This window comes from Schistocerca gregaria, chromosome X (assembly GCF_023897955.1).
Source record: "Schistocerca gregaria isolate iqSchGreg1 chromosome X, iqSchGreg1.2, whole genome shotgun sequence".
In the NCBI taxonomy this organism is placed as follows: domain Eukaryota; kingdom Metazoa; phylum Arthropoda; class Insecta; order Orthoptera; family Acrididae; genus Schistocerca; species Schistocerca gregaria.
The window spans coordinates 624,588,020-624,605,580 of NC_064931.1; positions in this window are offsets into that span (position 1 = coordinate 624,588,020).

The window sequence follows — 17,561 nt, forward strand, 5'->3', positions numbered from 1 at the left end:
ACAAAGTTTTAATACCTTTTGTGACACAAGCATTCTTTTTTTTTTTTGTTAGTGATAGTCTTTGTTTTCTCTGGGAAATGGCAATTAAAGTAATATTCGAATATCTGCAGAAAATTGTCATATTTTTGATTTGTTGTTGAGGAAGTAAATACACTTTGCAAGTCTTCTTTCTCTAAGCTAAGTACAAAGTTGTTTATGTTGCTATCACTGTTTAATAACTGTTTCTCCTGTTGGGAGTACATTGAGTGGTGGATTAAACTATATTGTTAGTGCACTGTAATCTGAAAAACCATCATCTATAATTTTTACAGTGCAATCAGTGTTAGTAGCAACCTGACCAAGACAGCTGTTTAATCTCGTAGGACCTATAACTTTCATAGGTTGAATGAGATGATTAAATTTACTAATTGGGACTTTTGAGCAGATTCTTCAAGGAAATCAATGTTGAGATCACCACATATTATTATATTCTTTGTGTTGTTGTGACAAGCTTTAGATTAGATTAGTTTTTCGTTCCATAGATCTGTGCTGAGAAGATCCTCAGGGATGTGGCCTCTTGCAGTTTTCCTACGAGAAATCATTGGAATATACCAGGAGATTCTAATTTATTGTCTAATGAATTCAGTACAGTACCAGAGCACCTATATATAAATAGCCTTATCAATGTCAAAACTTTTTAGAAATTGCAACTTCATTGTTGAGACGTTACTTGTGGTCAGTCACATGGTTAAGAAGCTGCTCATATATGAACTTTTCTAAAATTTTTGAAATAAAAGACAAAACTGTGAATAAAATACAATATGAAGAAAACAATCAGCCACTTATGTGGGATAAGTAACTTACCTTTCTCGAAAAGATGTTGGGTAGTAGCAGTGGCAGCTCATGTGTATACATTCTGGGTATTAACAAATTTTTAGGTTCAAATAAATATGAGTGTGACATTAACAGCATTTTCTGTATAACAGTTATCCTTATCAACATATTTATACAACTACAGCCACTGCCAATAATAATAATAATAATAATAATAATAATAATGATAATAATAATAATAATAATAATAATAATAATAATAATGATAATAATAACAGCAAAAATGATAATAACAATTTTATAACTTGTTTGAAAAAAGAGAGAATTGTTTTTGTGGAATTTTGTTGTTTTGTTCATAATTGTACATAATTAAGTACAGTTTAGAGCAAAAAAGATATGGTGTTTAAGCTTTTGCTACTCTCTGTTCCACATTTTTGTGTAAGTGGGAGTTCCCATGCTTTTTTATTTTCTTGGGCAAATGTACAAAAGCCCTAACACATGTATTAGTTAACAAATTAACTTCTGGGCTGAAAATCAGACATTCTTATGTTGCAACAACGCAACTTCAGCTTATTATAAACTTCTTTGTTAAATATAACTAACATGTCCCACTTTACATGCAGTGCATCAGTTCTGAAGCTTGTCACATCTGACCGCCACACAGTACAAGCATTGATAGAAGCTGAAAATCTTCATGTCAATAGAAAAGAAAAACAATATGTGACAAAAAGAATTACCAATGATGACAATGTTAAAGATTTCAACAGTTTGCTGTAAAGCCTCAATGGGGTGAAAAAAACAGCATTACCTTCAGTGATTTTTCATCAGATTTTTATTATTGCTTCAATGTCTCATGTCCAGAAATGACCTTTACAGTAAATGACTGCAAAAAGATACAAAAAAACTGTATAAATCATGAAGTAAAAACAGCAAGAGAGAAACTTAGACTTTTCCAATATGGGATGATAAATAATAACAATAATAACAGACTAAAGGTAGAATTTAAGAACTATCAGGATTACTATAAAGATCTTCTGCTAGAAACTAAAAGTAAATATGTAGCCACAATGTTAAGAAACTCTACTAACACAGGTTTAGCTGTTTGGAAAGTAATAAATAGCTTTAGGGATTGTAAGGACAGATCAACAAGTGATTTTACTATAAACCATAAAGGGCATATCATGAAATGTCAATGTCAGATTGCAAATGTTTTTGATGAGTACTTTTCTTCTCTTGTAAAATCTGTCAATGACCATTTTAAGAATCTTCAGCATAGATATATGGGCATTCCAATCAAACAAAGCATATACTTGGCCCCAACCAATAACAAGGAAGTCAAAAACATAGTAATGTCATTAAAAAATACAAAATCAGCAGGGTCTGATGGATTGTCTATCAGTACACTGAAAAGATGCATAGACAACATATCTGATGCCATGGCCACAGCAGTAAATGATGTAATTGCACCAGGTTGTTTCCCAGATAGTCTAAAGACAGCACATGTAACCCCGATTTACAAGAAAGGTGATAAATCTAAAATTGAAAACTACTGCCCCATCTCAATCTTACCTGCATTTTCTAAGGTAGTTGAGGAAGTTATTTATACTAGACTAATGACATTCCTGAGTCAACACAATTTAATATTCGAAAATCAGAATGGCTTTATGAAAAACAAGTCAACATCAGTAGCAGCAGCACAATTAATAGACAAAATAATAACGGCCATAGAGAACAAGGAGTATGTAACTGGAGTATTCCTTGATCTAGAAAAAGCTTTTGATTGTGTCAACATCGCCATATTACTTGACAAGCTGTGGAACCTGGGTATCAGAGGAACTGGCTACGAGCTAATGAAATCGTATATGAGCAACAGCAAACAATTTGTCTTGCTTAAAACAAACAGTGGGTCGTACAAACCTAAAATTACTGATATCAAATATGGAGTACCTCAAGGTTCTGTCTTGGAACCCCTTCTTTTCTTGATTTATGTTAACAATATACAGTATTGTTCTCCTAACTGTACAAAAATATTGTATGCAAATGACACATCAATAGTGTGTAAATAAAAAGACTATGACAGTCTGGAGGTACTGTGCAATAGCATAACTAATGAAATTTTAATGAAAACTGTCTAAATGTAAGTGCTTCAAAGACTGCAATGATGGAATTTAACACAAGGAAACAAATAGGATTTGACATGAAATTATCCATAGGAAATGACACTGTAGAAAAGGAAAAATGGACAAAGTTCTTGGGAATTACAATCCAGGACAGCCTCGAATGGGATACATATTGATTCCTTAGCATGTAAGGTGTCGAAGAATGTATTTGCTATAAATATGATTAGCATATATTGTAAGGACTCATGGGTACTAAAAACTGCTTATCATCCCCTATTCTCATCAAACTTAAACTATGCTGTAGAAATATGGGGTGCAACAACTCAAGCCAACCTAAGTACATTACTAATACTACAGAAAAAAGTTATCAGAATTATCTGTGGTGCCAAACCTCGAAATCATGTCGGAATCTGTTCCCAAAATTAGGTGTGCTTACCATTATAGGTGTATACATATTGAAAGTTACATTGCTTGTGAAAACAATAAATCCAAATTTCAACTGTGACCTGCACCAGTACAATACAAAGCAAAAGTTCAGATACCATGTAAATAGTCACAGAACAGATTTATATGAAAAAAAATGCACTTCATGCTGGACTGAAGCTAGCCAATGGCCTACCAAAAAGTCACACAACCCCTCCTACTAACAAATTAAAAGATCAGCTAAAGAGAATTCTAATTGAAAACCCTTTTTATTCCCTAGATGAGTATTATATTTGTATGAAAAGTGCTTCATAAGTATGTCAAGCTCATAGTTTTAAGTAACCTACAACTAATATAATGTTGATAAAAACAATATTTGTAATATTGTGATTGTAAACTACCAAATGCAAACTCCATCAAAATGTAAAATTTATTAATACAAACAAATCTTTAGTTTGTAATTTATAAACTGACGTATTCAGAAGAATAATCTGAATGATCTCCTCAAACTGTATTATTTCTAGGGACTGTAGCTGATTATTCAATGTTGAATAAATATTATTATTATTATTATTATTATTATCGTTATTATTATTATGTTCACTAGCAGTCACCCTTGTTTGATTTTATCACTTTCTCAGCCAATGGTTCTGATCTGGGAGCCCCTAGTTCCTTTGCAGCTAACATTTCCTGGTAGTTTTCTTTTCTGTTAGCACTTAAAATGGATTCAACAGAGTTCATGTTGACACTGCTCATGGAAGCTGATTTCTGCACAGTTAACAACCAACTCCAAACACCAACTGCTGTTTGGGGAAATGATTAAATTCAAGTAGTACTGTCTACCAACATGGTCACTTGACTAGAATACAAATGAGGCAGTGAGAACCATAAGGGCTAAAATCACAGCATCATTGATCCCACATTTAAGTGAATATCAGAGAAACCAGTGAGACAGCTTTTCACGAATGTTCACATATGCAATGTGGGTCTACAGCACAGATAATTCTGACCCACCATAAGAAGCTCAGATGTCAGAAGCACGAATAAATGCTACAATCTCACAATCAATGACAATGTGTTTTATGATTCTTTGTACCTCAAATGGATTACTGTATGATCAAATCCAAACCTTAAAATCTATATCTATATCTACATCTACATCCATACTCCGCAAGCCACCTGACGGTGTGTGGCAGAGGGTACCCTGAGTACCTCTATCGGTTCTGCCTTCTATTCCAGTCTCGTATTGTTCGTGGAAAGAAGGATTGTCGGTATGCTCCTGTGTGGGCTCTAATCTCTCTTATTTTATCTTCATGGTCTCTTCGCGAGATATACATAGGAGGGAGCAACATACTGCTTGACTCTTCGGTGAAGGGCTGTTCTCAAAACTTTAACAAAAGCCTGTACCGAGCTACTGAACGTCTCTCCTGCAGAGTCTTCCACTGGAGTTTATCTATCATCTCCTTAACGCTTTCACGATTACTAAATGATCCTGTACCGAAGTGCGCTGCTCTCTGTTGGATCTTCTCTATCTCTTCTATCAACCCTATCTGGTATGGATCCCACACTACTGAGCAGTACTCAAGCAGTGGGCGAACAAGCGTACTGTAACCTACTTCCTTTGTTCTCGGATTGCATTTCCTTAGGATTCTTCCAATAAATCTCAGTCTGGCATCTGCTGTACCGGCGATCACCTTTATATGATCATTCCATTTTAAATCACTCCTAATGCGTACTCCCAGACAATTTATGGAATTAACTGCTTCCAGTTGCTGACCTGCTATTTTGTAGCTAAATGATAAGGGATCTATCTTTCTATGTATTCACAGCACATTACACTTGTCTACATTGAGATTCAATTGCCATTCCCTTCACCATGCGTCAATTCGCTGCAGATCCTCCTGCATTTCAGTACAATTTTCCATTGTTACAACCTCTCAATACACCACAGCATCATCTGCAAAAAGCCTCAGTGAACTTCCGATGTCATCCACCAGGTCATTTATGTATATTGTGAATAGCAACGGTCCTATGACACTCCCCTGCGACACACCTGAAATCACTCTTACTTCAGAAGACTTCTCTCCATTGAGAATGACATGCTGCGTCCTGTTATCTAGGAACTCCTCAATCCAATCACACAATTGGTCTGATAGTCTGTATGCTCTTACTTTGTTCATTAAACGACTGTAGGGAACTATATCGAACACTATATATACTATATCCCATTCAGAACCCCACAAAATATGATTTTGTTTTAGTATGTAACTGTAACATATACTGGCATCCAATCTACTTTTAATATATAATGAGTGAATTAGCTTGTCTGAGGAGTCTGTGGTACCATCTAGTGGGATTTATGCTAAGTGAACAGGGATAAAAGTCTGCTACAGTGTGCTACCACCTTGGGGCATTGACATAAACTTGTAGTTGAGCCGTAAAGACTAATTGTGCAACTGTGAGCCGTGCATGTTTTTTTGTCAAATGCGTTGTTGTGACTCGCTGATCATTCGAAGTGCCGCCGCGCGATTACGCGCGTCGTCTACATGCGGCGCTGTCTGCCAGCCATGCAGCAGCCGCGCCACCTAACCGGTCAGCCAGCCAGTGGCCGCTGGACTTGGACTCAGTGTTTATTCGAATGTTACCTTGTTCACATGTCTTGCTTTGTCAACTTGCTCAGTGACTTATATGTGTTCAACTTGACGTTATAACAATTGGCGACGAGGATGGGATTTTTCCTTTTCATCGTTGATCCACAGGTTTCCATTGCTACTGCCGAGCAACTATTGCAAGGTCTCATTGAACAGCAAACGCTTCTAACATCGGCGATTCGCGATTTCGTCGCGGCATCAAATGCGGGGCGTTTCTCGTCGTTGTCTATACCCCCTTTTCCTCCTCAAGACGAGACGGCGGAAGACTGGTCTGATTACGAAGAACGTCTTCGACAGCACTTCTTGGCATTTCATGTCGCGGACGAATGAACATGTAAGTCTCTGTTCCTTTCATGGATTTCACCTTAAATGTATCGGTTGTTGCCGCAATTGGCTCCTTTGAAAGATTCTGCGTCTTTGTCCTTTGCCTTTCGTGTTGCATTTTATCGTTGTCAAAAACAACCCCATCAATCCTATCGCGTTTGGGCTGCTGAACTTCACGGCCTCAGTCGAAAGTGTCAATTTGTTACTGACGTTCCCAAAGAATCCAATGCCGATTCCATGACACGGAATGCTATTATCCGGTCGGCGCCCGATAAAGAGATTCGGCAACGTGCCCTTCAGTTGGCAAATCCGACTCTAGATGAAGTCCTATCCATCGCGCAGTCTTCTGAAATTTTTCGCGCCGCTGGGGCGCAAATAGAGGCGTGGGGTGACGTAGGGGAAATACAAACCACTGTGCGCTGTTGACGACGCGTGCGATGCATCCCCGTCGGCCGACGTGGCCGCTGTGCGCTCCCACGCGCAGCCTCGGCCTAACCGTAAACAACCCTCTAAGAAACTGCAGCAAAACCCACGGCAACTTCCTTCATGTCCACGGTGTTTTACGAAACATTCAAGAGAGGACTGTCCCCAACACTGGGCCGTGTGTCAGAATTGCAAAAAGAAGGGTCATGTGTCTGCCGTTTGCAAATCCGCCCGCATACATGATGTTCATGACCGTGACGCTGATTCTGCTTCTGTGTTGTCTGTCAATTGCACCTCCTCCCTTTCAGGAAAGTTATTCCTCACTGCCCAAATCCTTGGTCGAGATGTTCGCATGCAGGTGGATACCGGTTCTTCTGCCACTATAATTAATTATCAGACGTATCTTCAGTTGGGTTCTCCAATCCTGTCACCTGTCACTCGGCAATTACGGACGTACAATAAACAAAAGATTTCTCTCTTGGGACAATTTAATGCTGAGGTATCTTACAAATCCGTCGTTCGCACTGTTCCCATATTTGTGGTCGACCAGAGCGAGGCAGAAAATCTTTTTGGTTTCGATGCCTTTCGCGTTTTGGGGTTCTCCATAGATGACTCATTCAATATCGTCTGTGATGCTATCCTTTATGCTCAACTGGATTCCTTGTCGACGACATTTTCGTCCCTTTTTTCTCCAGAGTTAGGCCGTGCAAACGACTTTGAAGCTCATATCACGCTCAAACCCACTGCTCGGCCTAAGTTTTTTCGGGCTCGGCCCATTCCTGTGGCCCTTTGTGATGGGGTAAAACGGGAGCTGGATCGTCTCACTACTTCAGGGGCCTTGCTTCCTGTCACTTCCAGCGTGTGGTCCTCTCCTGTCGTTGTCGTTGCTAAGCCTAATGGTGATATTCGTCTCTGTGGCGATTTTAAGGCCACTGTAAATGCACAATGCCTCATCGACACTTATCCTATGCCCCGTCCTGAAGAATTGTTCTCTAAACTTGTGGGTGGCCAGTATATTTCTAAAATTGACCTGTCGGAAGATTATCAACAACTTTCTCTCGACGCTGCTTCCCGGAGGTTTCTGGTCCTTAACACGCCTTTCGGCCTCTATCAATTCCAACGATTGCCTTTCGGAGTTGCCAGCGCCCCTGCTCTCTTTCAGCGATTCTTGGAACAATTATTGCCCCGTCCCTGGCTGTATAAATAACATGGACGACATTATTGTTACTGGTTCCACCACTGAAGAACATTTTCGGAACCTCAGCACACTTTTTCATGTCTTACAGACTGCTGGTCTTAAGTGTAATCTTCAGAAGTCAAAATTTTTTCAGGTATCTATCACGTACTTGGGGGTTTCAACTCTCTCGGGATGGTATTCGGCCCCTTAAGCAAACTGTCGCTGCAATCGATGCCATTCCTCGCCCTACATCTGTCAAGGAGCTGCAGGCCGCCTTGGGGAAAATAGCATACTATCACAAGTTTTTACCGTCTACTGCTTCGGTGGCTCAGCCGTTGCGTCACCTGTTCATAAAAACGTGCCTTTTCACTGGTCCGCGTCATGCGATGCGGCTTTCCAGAAATTGAAGACTATGCTGAAACAGGCCCCGTGCCTGGCTACTTATCAACCTGACCAACATCTTGTTCTTGCCACGGACGCCTCTCAATACGGGGTCGGTGCAGTCCTTGCGCACCGTTTTTCTGACGGCTCTGAGCAACCGATTGCTTATGCCTCCAAAACACTCACGGATGCCCAACAAAAGTATTCTCAAATTGAAAAAGAAACTTTGGCCACTATTTATGCTCTTCATAAGTTTGGCGTTTTCCTCTATGGATCCAAATTTCATCTTGTTACGGATCACAAACCACTTGTTTGTTTCAACCATCATTGTCACTTCCCGACAAGGCTGCACACCGCCTCCAGTGTTGGGCTCTTTACTTGTCTCGTTTCAATTATGAGATACATTTCCGACCAACGGCTCAACATGCGAATGCTGATGCACTGTGTCGCCTTCCCATGAGTCCTGATCTGGCATTCGATAGGGACGAACTTTTTTCTCCTGGATGTTGCCGAGCAGTGGGTTGTGGAGGGATTCCCTATCACCGGGGACCGGCTGGCACCTGCTACGGGTTCTGATCCTACTCTCTCCCGGGTTTTACGCTGTATTTAGAAGGGGTGACTAGCTCGTCCGTCCGCTAAGACTTCTGACCCATTGCGGAACTACCACGCTTTGCGCTACTGCCTCACGGCTAGGGATGGTGTAATCCTCCTTTCCACCGACAATGCTTCGCCACATGTTGTGGTACCCGCATCTTTGCGTGCTTCGGTCTTGCGCCTCCTTCACCAAGGGCACTGGGGTGTGCCTCGCACAAAATCTCTGGCGCGCCGTCATGTGTACTGGCCTGGCATCGACTCTGAAATAGCACACATGGTCGCTGCCTGCGGCCCTTGTGCGTCACAGGCCGCTACCACAAAGTCACCTTTGTCACCGTGGCCTTCGCTTGAGACGCCCTGGGAGTGCATTCATGCTGACTTCGCGGGACCTTTCTTAGGTACTTATTGGCTCCCCGTAATTGACGCCTACTCTAACTTTCCTTTCATTGTCCGTTGCATGTCGCAGGAACCGCAGCAACCACAAGTGCTCTCGACCGCATTTTTTCTTTGCAAGGCCTTCCCTCTAATCTTGTTACTGATAATGGTCCGCAATTTGCCTCTTCCGAATTTGCGGATTTTTGTGCTCGTCACGGCGTTATGCATGTCACGGCCCCTCCATTCCTTCCACAATCAAACGGTGAGTCTCAAAGACTGGTCCACTCATTTAAGGTTCACATGCGGAAACTCCTGACTTCTTCTGCTGCTGATGATGCGCTTCTCCAGTTTTTGGCTTCTTACCGTTTCACCCCAATGGGCGACAACAGCCCGGCGGAGCTCTTACATGGCCGACAGCCCCACACGCTGCTTTATCTTCTGCAGCCTTCCACCTCAAGGCCGCGGGTGCCTTCGCTTGGATGGTTCACTGCCAACAACCTTGTCTGGGTACAGGGATATGGCAGGCAGGCAAAATGGAGTCCGGGCCGCATCTTAAGACACTGTGGCCGACGCCTGTATGAAATCCAGACACACGGGTCTTGCAGTGTCATTCGGACCAGCTTTGGCCTCATATGCCGGCAACGCCTGTTCTGGATGCCGTTACACCACCTTCGACTCTACCTGACACTCGGGATCTTGGCATCTTGCATTACTCACACCGCAGCCCTCCCACCTTCATCTCGGTGCCAGTACAAGAATGGACGCCACCAGGAGAAAGAAGTGCCCATGCAGGAACTGGATGACCATCATCTGTCGGAGCCGATCTACTCTCCTCCTCCTCCTCCTCCTCCTCCTCCTCCTCCTCCTCCTCCTCCTCCTCCTCCTCCTCCTCCTCCTCCTCCTAATACGGACGCCGACACATCATCCATGTCTCCTGTTATATCAACTGGACTTGCTGCAATGGGCAGATTGGTGAATGGGGCCCCAGCCGATTCGACCCCCTATGTCTCCTGTCATCTCGACCTGGTATCATCGGGGACACTTCCATCCATACGGTAAGCCTCCTCGTCGAGACTTTACGACCAGTCAAACAACACCTATGGATATTAGCACTCCACAGGCCACCCCCATCAAGACCAGTGCAAAAATTTCAAAGTGGGGAAAAGTGTTGTGACTCGCCAATCATTCAAAGTGCCGCCACGTGATTACGCACATCGTCTACATGCGGCGCTGTCTGCCAGCCATGCAGCAGCTGCGCCACCTAAGTGGTCAGCCAGCCAGTGGCCACTAGACTTGGACTGAGTGTTCATTCGAATGTAACCTTGTTCACATGTCTTGCTTTGTCAACTTGCTCAGTGACTTATGTGTTGTCATTCTGAAATATGTGTTCAACTTGATGTTATAACATGTCAATATATTTGACCCAAAACGCAATTACATCTCGCCAATTGGGCATGTGCAAAAGCTCCATAAAACATGCAAAACTGAAGATGTGTTTGTGACCCTAATGCCAAATTTGAGGCTAGAGGAGTAACAATGTACCATAGTACAGTAGATTTAGTGCTGTGTACTTCAGATTACTGCATCCACATTATGTTTAATAACATTCAAAGAAACATAACTAGTAAATCCACAAGGTTTCAAAAGTTAGGGTGTTCACTTCCTCTTTTGTTGTTACACAACAGACACCACTAAGTAGTAGCAGTATGACCACCAAATTGGTGATATTAACAGTGATATATTATCTACTTAGTTTACCCAAAAAGGCAAGGAAGATGGCCAGTTATAGTATCGTCCTGGCTTTCATCTCAAGTGATTTATGCTTAACCACATAAAATACAAGTTAAGAGAATTGAAATTTTTCCTCCAGTATAATAATCCAGAGCCTCAACTACTGTATCATCCTGCTATGTAAAAACACAGCATTAAATAACTCTGTAAAAGTAAATGCAAGAAAAATGAGCCTGGGAATAAAGCTATACCAAGAATGATAACAGAATAATTTGGAGGGTTGGTGGACACTGAAGATAAACTGTCTTTACTAAAAGGACAGACCAGCTATGCTACAATAATTTCAATATTTGAATTATATTTAAACAAATAACAGCAAGCAATGGTTACAATCTGGCCTCAATGGACTCTGTACTGTGCAATAACTGGTCTCCACTCTTCTTTACTCCCTGTGCAACCCACCATCTCTGTATGTCAGTAAATAGAGAATAGCTTCACATTTAGGAAAATTTTCAATGTGGCTTGAAATCTTAAATGTAGGAACTTAAAATCTTTTTACATGTACAACACTGACACATTTCACCTGATAAGCGCAGCACGCCAGCTTTGGGGAAAAGTGGAATATATAGAATCACTTGTGATTGTGGAAAACTTTATCTAGGCCCATTTCGCACGACAATATCAGTCTCCTTGAAGGAACACCATGAGAGTTGGATATCCAGAAAAGGAGACTCTACCTTTGCAAGTGAAGGCCACAGTCACATGTTTGTGTGGCCAGAGACATTGAGCATAAATGTTTTAAATGTGTGTGCCTTTGGCACACAGTATTTAAGTTATAGCCCAGCAAGATGTTACAGCCAACGAATATAGATCATGTTACACATGGTCAGATCATTGGCAGATTAAAATCTGTCTACAATCTATGCGAGTTTGCCTGAAAGATGCCTGTTTTGATTTCATCACTCTACAGATGGTTGAAGGAGGAAAGAAACATTAAATTGTAACATCAACATGGTTGACCACATGTGTTAAGGACCCAAAGGTGTTCAGTCAGCACAGCAGCAACTGCCTTGAATAGAGACCTAGTGATAGCCTCTGGGCCATTCATTGCCCACCAAACAATGTCTTGTCAGCTTTGAGAGGTCGCTCTGTGTACTTGTAAACTCACCAGATACATTGCCCTCAGATAAATACAGTGGTTGGCTCAGGAACTGAGGGAGAATCGTAAGATGTGTATTGGAACAGTGGCACAAATGGACTGGAATTAGAGCAAGGGGCAATGCAGCAAGTTCATAGTTTTGGAGTCACCAGCAGATGTCCTGTAGGTGTGCAGAGATGAAAAGCAAAATTGTTACAATAAAAGGACACCATACAAGGATCAACTGAATGAGGCAGTGTAATTGTTAAGATAGTGACCTCATACTTGGTAGGCTTTGGTTTTCTGTGTCCAGTCATCCTGATTTTAGTTTTCTGTTTTCCTAAATCATTTTAAGACAAATAGTGGGATGGATCCTTCATCAAGAGCATAGTCAACCACCTGTCCCACCCTCTTAAAAGCATACTTATATAGTTCTGTGTATGCATATTTTAGCTATTTATTGTCACAATATTACGATGACAAATACAGTATCTTTGTAAGATTACCTGTGAATGAATAAATACATAAAAAATAAAATGTGGCATACTCTGTACAAGACTACAGAGGTCAGCCTGTGGTGTACATTCCCATTCTCCAATGAAAGCCTTTGAGAGTTCTTGGAAAGTCTGTGGTGGAAGAGGATAGCCACAAACATGTATTTTAAGCATGTTCCACATACACACTGACACATTGCAGTATTCCACCTGTACAGTTGACAACCAGTCTCTCACAGCAATGTCACAGGTACTTACATACCACGTGACAAGTCTGCATCACAACCACAGCCACTAGGTGGCCCTAGCTGCACCACCAGAGGTTGCAGACTGGGGGGGAACCTATTTGCATCCACAGCTCATGTGAGGTAAAGTAGTTTCTCTGATATCCTACCACACAGTGGTATTTAGGCCCGCACTCTGCTATGCAGTGGCAGTTCACTTCAAGCCAGAGCTTCAGACGGGTATCTGCTCCATTATGACACTGTTGCCTGGTGCTAACCATCTTCCTCCTTGATGGACACCGCCTGACCAAGTACAAGACTTGAGCAAAGGCAGTTGTGGGTGTCAATTGTGTTTGGTTCATTGGAGCAGATGAGCACACTATTTTTTTCCAGTAAACTACATTTGTGGAAATTTTGTGACTTTAGTTCTGTCTACTGTGGATTCTTTAGCCGCAACAAGGTTTATTTAGGACTTACATGTAGGCCAATAGAACTGGTTAGTAACTTGCGAGGGCCATCATCAACTTTTGTGTTCAGTGGCTGAAACTTTGAATATGACTTCACAGCTTCTTATCACCCTGCAATACATGCAGCATGCTTTTCAATCCATGGCCCATGTGGTGACCACATTGTCTCCAGGGCCGCCTAGTTCTCCAATCACATCTTCCATGATGATGTTCTTCACTAGAGCTTTGGTATTCCCACCTTTTGACCGCAAACTCGGATCATGGGTTAACTACATAGTGCACAGGGAGCAACACTTCTTGGTCCATGGCTCCCTCTGGTAATAAGCAGCAGCTTGAATTCTTGTTAGCTTACACAAGACCTGAGATATAGGAACTGGTACAACAACTGAATCCGAAAGTTGAACTCCACACCATTCCTTATGACTGGGTCAAGACCTGTGTGCGTGCTTATTTTGATTTCCAAGTGCACATCGCCATGACCCACCATAAATTCTTCAGCTACCACAAATTCACTGAACAATCCTACAGGTAATGGATTGGCCAGATTCAGGGCCTCTCACAAGATTCATTTCATGTGCCAGAATCTGTCCTGCCAAAGGTCTTATGCAGCCACCTCAGGGGCAGATGTGATATTGGTGGACTTCCTGGGTGATACACTTCAGGAGGACTTTTTAAAATTAAAGGCCCCCCCCTCTCATGTTTGTTTCTCATCAGGGCTTTTGAGCAGTTGGTGCATTCTGTGAGAGCACTGCATGACTAGTCTCAGGTATTTACCACTAGACTCATCCATCATTGCTGCCACGTGCCACAACCCTAGCACTGTCCCCAACAATTGCTGTCCTGTAGCCAGTGTTTTCATGTCACATACCCATAATCAATGTCATTATCAGTGGGCAAAATGTACAGCGTGTGGTAAATCAGGTCGCAGGATGGAAATTTCAGTCCAACAAAACGTTGGTAGACTAAACATATGTTGATCTGCCATCTGGTGAAACAGTGGCTGGAGACAAGCCTATTCCCAACGTCACTCATGTACAATCAGTGTTTCCCCCCCTCCACTATGAGTCTTTCCCTGGCAGTCTCCATTGCTGGTGTCTCTCAGCTTGCAAATTTACATGGGTTCCTTGACCAAAATCATTGATTGGCACTCCTACCAGCAGGTAGGTGCCCTGCCCTCCAGCCTATGGCTTTCCAGATGTGATCATGTGTAATGGCATCGTCCATTTTTTGGGCCAATTCATGGCTACCATCCAGTATGGTGCCCACTCCATCAAGGTACACATCATAGTGGTGGAGTTCCTGGGGGTTGTACATTTATAGGGTGTGGATGTATTGAGCATGCTGGGCCTTAAGAGCCATGATTCCACACCTAATGTCCATTTCCTCAGCATGTTATAGCTACTGGAAAATTTGTTTACCCATTTAATTAAGTGTTTTTGCCAACCAACTGAGGCTTCAAAGGTTTTGAGACCATATAACTCTGCTCCCATCTGCTGTCCCCAAATTTTCCACAGTGGATAATGTGCCCTGCACCCTCTGTGACATGCTGTGCTTTGAACTTCAGCATTTGTGAGTGAAAGGCATTCTTACCCGAGTCTCTAATAGTCTGTGGGCAAGAAGACAAATGGCCCCTTGCAAATCTGTGGGGATTTCTCAAACATGATCAACTCCCAATCCATGGTAGAAACCTCTTCAAAGAACTGGGTATACTGACTACTGCCTCTCAGTATATTTACTCCTTAATAATGGAACGAAAAACTAATCTAATCTAATCTAATCTAATCTAAATCTAATCTAACTCCTACCCCATCCCTAAAATTGATATTTTGATCCAATTCATGGATAGTATTATTTCTTGCCAAGATTGATCTGAAGAATGCCTAACTCAAGCTCCCCTTGGATGCGGATTCCTGACAGAAACTGGTCATCAGTACATCATTTGGCCTTTATCAACATAACTGCCTCCTAACTGGAATAGCCAGCAGCCTGTCCATTTTTCAACATTATTTAGAAACTCTGATAAATGAAGTTCCATGTGCAGAAAAGTACCTAGGTGACATCATCGTCACTGACACCAATGTTGTGGACCTTGCCAAGGACTTAGACATTGTTCTCCATTCTTTGAGATGCAAACCTTCAGTGCAATAAGGACAAGCACAGTTTTGTTTTTGTTGAGCAACTCAAATAATTGGGTCACATATTCAGGGTAGGAGGCATTTGTCCCACCACATAATATTTGGAGGTAATTGAACTGTTGCCCCTGCCCAGTGATGTTAAATTATTACCAAAAATTCATTCCCTGAGCAGCAGCCATAGGGGAAGCCCTCCACAATCTCCTCTGGAAAAATGACAAGTGGAAATGGACTCCTGCATGTGCCAAGGCTTTTGGGGAACTGAAACAGACCCTCCTCTGCCCCTCTTGCCTCACTGCATATGATCCCTCCCTCCCACTCATTCTTGCTACAGACACATCCAATTATGGGGTAGGTGAGGTTTTGTCCCATATTGTCCACAGAGTGGAATGGCACATTGCTTTCATTCCAAAGACCCTTCATTGGCCCAACACCATTATAGCCAAATTGAGGAGGACCCACTGGCCATAATCTTCAGCCTCAAAAGTTTCTCAATCACATCTATGGGAGACCATTTACGTTACTCACAGATCAAACGCCACTGTTGCCACTTTTTAACACTTCCGCATTCCTTCCCACTAAGACAGCGCATCACCTTCAGCATTGGGGGCTATTTTTGTAAGCCAGTAACTATGACATCCAATACTGCTCCACCAACCAGCATCCTAGTGTGGATCTTTTGGCTCACCTCTACGTCAGGACCCAGATTTTTATGGGAACCTGGAGGTGAGGTTTAACTTGGACAGTGAGGCAGAAGTTGCTCTTGTTGCTCTTGTTGCTCTTGTTGCTCTTGTTGCTCTTGTTGCTCTTGTTGCTCTTGTTGCTCTTGTTGCTCTTGTTGCTCTTGTTGCTCTTGTTGCTCTTGTTGCTCTTGTTGCTCTTGTTGCTCTTGTTGCTCTTGTTGCTCTTGTTGCTCTTGTTGCTCTTGTTGCTCTTGTTGCTCTTGTTGCTCTTGTTGCTCTTGTTGCTCTTGTTGCTCTTGTTGCTCTTGTTGCTCTTGTTGCTCTTGTTGCTCTTGTTGCTCTTGTTGCCTCCCTCTAGACCCATCGCTGGTGGCCTGACACTCCATGAATGACCCAGTCATTAGAAAGCTTTTGCACCTGGTCCAGTAGGGGTGGCCTGCAGATTGCTTCAGCCTCACTGACCTAGATGTCCAAGCTTACTGTTGTCTACTCTGTATGGCACTCTCCTTCTACAGGGTGCGAACCAGGTGAGTGAAGAAGGCGGGGGGGGGGGGGGGGTTGTCATCAGGCATTTGACTCATCTGCTCATCTACTGGCAAGGTATTGATGCAGCAATCACTCACCTGGTGGCCATGTGTGCCAACTGTCACTGCAAGAAAGCCACGTTGCCAAGCCACTTCTTACCATGGCCAGATCCTTTAGTGCCTTGCTTTCACCTCCACCTGGATTTTGCTGGATCATTCCCAGGCCATACCAGACTCATGGTGGTGGATGCTGGTACTGGTTTTCCCTATGTGTGGTACCTCTTCCAATCATACCATTCGGACCTTGGCCATAATCTTTTCCATCAAGGGCTGCCAGAAACTCTGTTCATGGGTAATGGGCTTCAATTTACTGCCAATGAATTTCGTTCCTTTTGTGAAGTGAAAGGCATTCAGTTGCCTCCTACTGCCCCATTCCATCTGGCTTCCAATGGTCTAGCAAAACATTTTGTTCACATGTTTAAGACACAATTAGCAAAGCTCCTTCCCCATCACCCTCTAGATGAAGCCATAACATTATTTCTTACTTCCTATTGTTCCACATCTCAGAATGGAACCTGCCCTGTTGAGAAATTGCAAGGTCAGCCTGACCCATTCAAACTCTCCCTCATTCATCCACTGATCTCTCCCCTATGACTCCACAAACACCTTCACCTTCAGTATGTTCTTTGGGATCCTGTTTGGTCCCTCGTCCCTCCTTTTTTTAAAGGGGGGGGGGGGATCATGGCTCCTGGTGATGGTCACAAAACACCTTGGTAGGACCACAGCAGAAGTCACCCTATCCACCAATATGGTCTGCTGTATGCATGTTAACCAGTTATGGCAAAGTGTGGGCACCATTACACATATGGAAGACTTTCTGCCTGTTG